The sequence below is a fragment of the Tamandua tetradactyla genome, chromosome 16 (assembly GCF_023851605.1).
Source record: "Tamandua tetradactyla isolate mTamTet1 chromosome 16, mTamTet1.pri, whole genome shotgun sequence".
Classification (NCBI taxonomy): Eukaryota; Metazoa; Chordata; class Mammalia; order Pilosa; family Myrmecophagidae; genus Tamandua; species Tamandua tetradactyla.
The window spans coordinates 54350433-54356553 of NC_135342.1; the positions used below are offsets into that span (position 1 = coordinate 54350433).

The 6121-nt window shown below is 35.0% G+C and overlaps 1 non-coding gene across 1 annotated transcript; it reads right to left on the bottom strand.

The window, feature by feature from the left end:
• Positions 1-1952: 1952 nt before the first annotated feature.
• LOC143660444 (U6 spliceosomal RNA) lies at positions 1953-2057 on the bottom strand. The gene has a single exon (XR_013164045.1). It is a non-coding gene; the product is annotated as a U6 spliceosomal RNA (small nuclear RNA).
• Positions 2058-6121: the final 4064 nt, after the last annotated feature.

Consider the following 6121-nt stretch of genomic DNA (forward strand, 5'->3'; position numbering starts at 1 on the left):
CATTAACACCTTGCATTAGTGTTGTACATTTCTTATAATTCCTGAAAGAACATGCTTATACTTGTACTGTTAACTATAATCCATTGTGCATAATAGGGTTTGTGGTGTTATACAGCCTTATGTTTTATCTTTTAATTTTTATTCTAGGAAATATATATAACCTAAAATTCCCCCTTTTAATCACATTCACCTTTTTATTTCAGTGCTGCCAATTACATTTACAATAATGTGCTACCATCACCACCATCCATTTCTAAACCTTTACAGTCAACTTAAGTAGAAATTACATACAAATTAAGCATTAAACCCTCATTCTCTAATCCAAATCTATCCCTTGGTAGCCTATATTATAGATTCTAACTCTATAGGTTTGCTTCATATCAGTGAGATCATAAATATTTGTTCTTTTTGTGTCTGTCTTAATTCACTCAGCATAATGTTCTCAAGGGTCATCCATTTTGTTGCATGCATCAGGACTCCATTCTTTTTTATAGCTCAGTAATATTCCACTGCATGTTTATACTACATTTTATTTGCCCTTTCATTGGTTGATGAGTTTTTGTTTGCTTTCATTTTTGGCAATTGTGAATAATGTGGCTCTGAATATCAATGTGAAAGTATCTGTTTGAGTCCTGGATTTCAATTCTTCTGATTATATACCTAGTAATGGGATTGCTGGTTTATATGGTAATTCTATAATTTGCTTCCTGAGGAATTGCCAAACTGTCTCTCATGGTGACTGAACCATTTTGTATTTCCATCAGAAATGAATGAGGGTTCCTATTTCTCCACATTCTAACACTGGTAATTTTCTCTCTTTTGAATAGTAACCATTCTTGTGGGGGTGAAATAACTCATTATAATTTTTATTTGAATTTTCCTAATAGCTATAGATATTCAGCATTCTCTTTGGAGACATGTCTATTCAAGTGCTCATTTTTTTAATTGGGCTTTTTGTAATTGAGATTTCCATTTCTGGAAAGCAGAGAGTATTGGAATTTTGATTGGAGTTGCATGGAATCTGTAAATCCTTTGGGGGCAGAATTGCCAGCTTAATGATATTCTGTCTTCCGTTCCATGAACTTGGAATGTCTTCCATTTATTTTGGCCTCTGATTTCTTTTAGCAATGTTTTGCCATTTTTTTGTGTACAAGTCTTTATATCTTAGTTAAATTTATTCATAGATATTTGATTCTTTTAGTTGCTATTGTAAAGAGCAACTTTCTGTAAAAAAATTTAAACTTGTAAAGATTTTTTTTTTTTAATTTCCTCCTCAGATTGCTCTTTAGTAATGTAGAGAAACACTACTGATTTTTTTTTTGAGTTGATCTTTTACCCTGTCACTGCTGAATATTTTTATTATCTCTAGTAGCTTTGTTGTAGATTTTTCAGGACCTTCTATCTGTAGGATCATGTCACCTGCAAACAGTGAAAGCTTTACCCCCTTTTTTTCCAATTTAGATGTCTTTTATTTCTTTCCTCTCCTCTCCTTTTGATTACTTTTGAGATCCAAAATGTAATTTATCCTGGAGAATCATCCATGTGCACTATAAATATCCTGCTCTTTTGGGCTACAATGTTCTGTACTTGTCATTAGCTCTAGTTCATTTATGATATTATTCAAGTTCTTTGCTTCCTTATTGATCTTGTGTCTATGTTATCTATCTATTGATGAGAGCTGTGTGTTGAAGTCTTAACTATTATTGTGGAGATGCCGATTTTTCCTTTCAGTTTTGCCAGTTTGCCACATGTATTTTGGGGCATCCTGGTTAGGTGCATAATTATTTATGATTATTTCTTCTAGGTGGATTTTCCCTTTTATTAATATGTAGTGTCCTTCTTTGTCTCTTATAAAAAATTTGTGTTTATAGTATATTTCATCTGATATTATTTTATCAACCCCAGCTCTTTTTTTGGTTATTGTTTGTGTGGACTTTTTATTTTATTATTTTTTTAATATGGAATGCTTCAAGAATTTCTGTGTTATCCTTGCGTAGGGGACAGGCTAATCTTTTCTGTATCATTCCAATTTTAGTATATGTGCTGCTGAAGCGAACATTGTATGGACTTTTGATTTTTTGTCTTCTAGTTCACTAAGTCTTTCTTCTGCCTGTCCAAATCTACTGTTTATGCCTCTAAAGTGTTTTTAATCTCTACTATTATCCCTTTCATCTCCCTGCTTTCTACTATGTTTCTTTTTATGTTTTCAAGTTCTTCTTGCCCAGGGTTTTATTGTTGATTGACTTTGTGTTAAGTCTCTACTTTGATGCTTGTCAAACTTATTCTAGACCTGTAGAGCAACTTGTGTTTAACTGATCAGGTTTTGTCTGCTGTTCTTTATCTGATTCCTCCCCTGGTTATGGGGTACAATTTCTAAGATTGTCATTTTTGCATGCCATTGTTTCACCTCCGGGAGAAAATTTTCTTTACTTTATTCATTCTCTGGGAATATCGATCCGTTTTGTTTCTTTTTGTGCAAAATTTTTCTCTCCGGTTACTATGGTTTCTTTAAATTCCTTCCCTCAATCTGTGCCCCATTTTCCCTACCTTTTTCAATTCTGGGAACTTCCAGTCTTAGAGCAGCTCTGTTTAACCCCACTATTTTTGTTTTCTCTGGGGTGCTTTTATGCTTCCAGTTTCAGGTATCCTTCCTAGGGAGCCAGATGGGGTCATGACAAAAAGTTGGGTCATTCTAGAGAAGTCCATTTTGTGTTGAGGTGGTCCAGCCAACAGAAAGTGGATTGAGTGAGTGCAGTGCTTGTCGGCTGCAGTTCTATCACAGTGTCTCTCTTCACCTGCCCAGCCCAACTGGGGACCCTTTTGTCTGCAGCACTCCTCAGCAGTTTGTATTCTGCCCTGGGCCTCAATGAACCTGGGTCTAACTCACTGCCATGAGCACCTATATAGTTAGTGTCAATGGTGGGAGGAAGGAGGGATCTGAGCCTTCTCCTGGGCTTTGGTCTCTAAGCATCTTCCAAGCTACACAGGACCAAGTATCTGGGAGGGACCTGTGAGTCCAAGACAAACATTTTCTACTTTATATATTTTTTCTTTTTCTTTGGTTCAGTATTTTGTGGAGTCCTTTTCCAATCACTATTGTCCTCCAGAGTGATACCTAACTTTTTTTTTATATCACTAGTTCCATATTTGGCTTCATTTCTCACTAATTCTTATAAACTAGTATGGATAAAATGTACTAAACTATTTCACAACTCTTCAATGACATTCTGCCAAACAAACCCAAACTGTTGGCTGGTAGATGCACCCTCATGGGATAACCCCACATGATCTTTCACCGGCTGGTGTTTAAAAGTTCTAAACACTAGATGAAAAGAGAAAATAGTTTACTGTATCAAGTATAATGTATACAAACTATTTTAAAGAAGTCAATATAAGAGTTAAAATGTGGTATGAATGAAAGCCAAACTGAAGAAGATCAAGAAAAATACATGAATAATTCTCAAGTCTTTGTCGCTCCCCCATTTGTCTTTGGTTACTCCGTGTCTCTCTCTGTACAATGAGTCACCACAATCCTAGAACAGGGCCAGTGGGGGACAGGCTGCTTAGAGATGCATCTAGTCAGCAGAATATGTATACAAGAGGAAAGGAAATTGTGTCACACTCTAAAAGGGACCCAATTTGGATTTGCTCTAAAGCATGTTTAGGTTTCTTGAGCACGTTGTGCATTATTGTGCATTATCATGCAATAATGCATGATAGTGCACTATTGTTAGTTTATGAAGGGGGATAGCGGTGGGAAGAGTATGTTCAAGATCATTAGCAGCCTTTGAAATTCAATTTTCAGATTCTTCCTTTATAAATCAATTTTGAAAGGTTTAAACTTTCTCAAGATAAAAAAGTGTATTCTCATTTTTGGTATGTTCAATTTGTTGTTGTTGTTAAACAATTATTTTTTTGCCAGTGGGTAAAGTTTTATTATTTGTATAATATTGGGCAAGTTTTTTAGTTCCCCTGGATCTCACTGTGCTCATTTCCAAAACACATATAATAATAGACACATCACATAGGTGCTGAGAAGATAAGAAAGGGAAGCATATAGGAAATCATTTAGCAAATACAAAATAATAATAAATTATATTTCATGTCTTCCCTTTCTTTCTTTTTTTCTTTCTTCCTTTCCCTTTTACTTCTGTGCTTCCTAGGATTTTTCTCTCTAGCCATATTGGAAAAGAGAAAAATAAATGAATAAACCTTGCACAAATCCGCATTGTTTATAACATTTAATAACTTAGAGAGAAAATCTAAAAAAGATCTTTGGGAAAGTTTGCAGATAATTGAAAGAATTTTTAAATGGCAAAGCTCATCTATAGTCTGTCAGATATGATCCTTACAATATCTTCAATGTGAGAAAATAAATGACAAGTGACAGAAGGAATGGAGACAGAGATATCCTTAGAAAATACACGAAGGCAGCAGATTTGTAAGAAGGATGCTAATGACTGCAGTCAGTCGCCTGCAAATCATAATGGCCAGGGTCAGCAGTGAAATAACTTTCAAAGTACTAACCTGGAGAGACTTCAAGTACGAAAGAGTACGGTTGAAGTGCATTTATCACCGTGGTGGTTCCCATCAAAAGGGACTGTTCTCGGCGTGTGACCTGTGCACACCCACTGGCCAAGACCAGAATTTCACTAGCATGAAACAATAGTAATCAAAGAACATTTTGTATTTCACCCAAATGCCCCCTCATTTCCAAAAGCATATGAGCTATTCATTATGTTATGATTAGAGAAAAGTTTTATTAAATTTCCTTCTACCCCAAAGCCCCTCCTGTGAGGGCAGTGAGTACACGGTGAATATAAATTAACCTTTATTAAACAACATAATGTCTGTATGCTGGGCTTTAATTTTGCATAAAAGGCCAAAATTGACATATATTCCTTCCTAAAAGATTAGGCTTTAAAGACTGTTAACCTTAACTTCCATTTTAATGCACATTTTACAACAAAAAACAAGACTTTAAGAAAATGTCATACCACTTTGAAATATGCACCCCAAAAATAAATTGACCCTTCCAGACTTTGGATGGCATGTTTGGGAAATGTTTAATTTAGTTTATGATTCAGCCTCTTGATTTGAAATGAAATGTCAAGGATTTTAGACATGTTTATCAATCTTCAAAAATAATAGATTTTAAAATGATCATGTATCTTAAACAAAATTTAATACTGGGCCAAATTTAATCAACTAAAATTTTGTATTACTTAGAATAGTCTAATCTAAATTAATTTAATGCTATAAATAGTATATAGAGAAGGATAAATGGCTCTAGAATCAAGTATTCCAACCTCTGTACTCAATGTTTTAATATCCTCTGCTATTGACCTCAATTCTTACCCATCTCTCTGCTTGAATATTCTATATATCAGGAGATGCAAAGGCATCCCCTAGTAGCATAGTGTTTTTTTTAGTCAGGGATCTCTAGATACAACAGACTGTGTGTGTCTGTGTGTATTTATTTAAAAGAATTGTCTTCCATGATTATGAGAACTGGCAAGTCTGAAATTTGTAGGACAGGCCAGTACACTGAAAATTCCAATAAGTATTGATGTTGAAGTCCTCAGTCTGAAATCCATAGGAGATGTCAGCAGATTGGAAATTCAAAGGGGAATTCCTAGAAGGAATAGTCGTGAGGCAGAATTTCTTCTATTATTGGAACCCTTAATTCTTTGCTCTTAAGATCTCTAACTGATTGTATGAAGACCACCCACATTACCAAGTATAAGTTCCTTTATTTAAAGTCACCTGATTTTAGGTGATGTTCACATCTATTAAACACCTCCATAGCAACATCTAGGCAAGTACTTAACCAAGCAACTGAACGCTACAACCTGGCCAATTTGACACACAAAAGTAGCATCTGAGTTAGTATGCATCTCTTGTTTCAAAATTACTTCTTTCTTTGGGTTCTACATAATTTACACATAACGTGGTGCTTAGGGACAGACTCTGGAGCAGACTATTTGGGTTAAATCCTGTGATGTGCTAGTAAATGTTGAACAACTGGCTCTTGGGTAGGAATGATTTGTAGCATTTGCTAGTTGCTGTGAATGTTAAGAAGAGGTGCATACAATCAGTTCTTGAGAGATGTTAGGAGGTG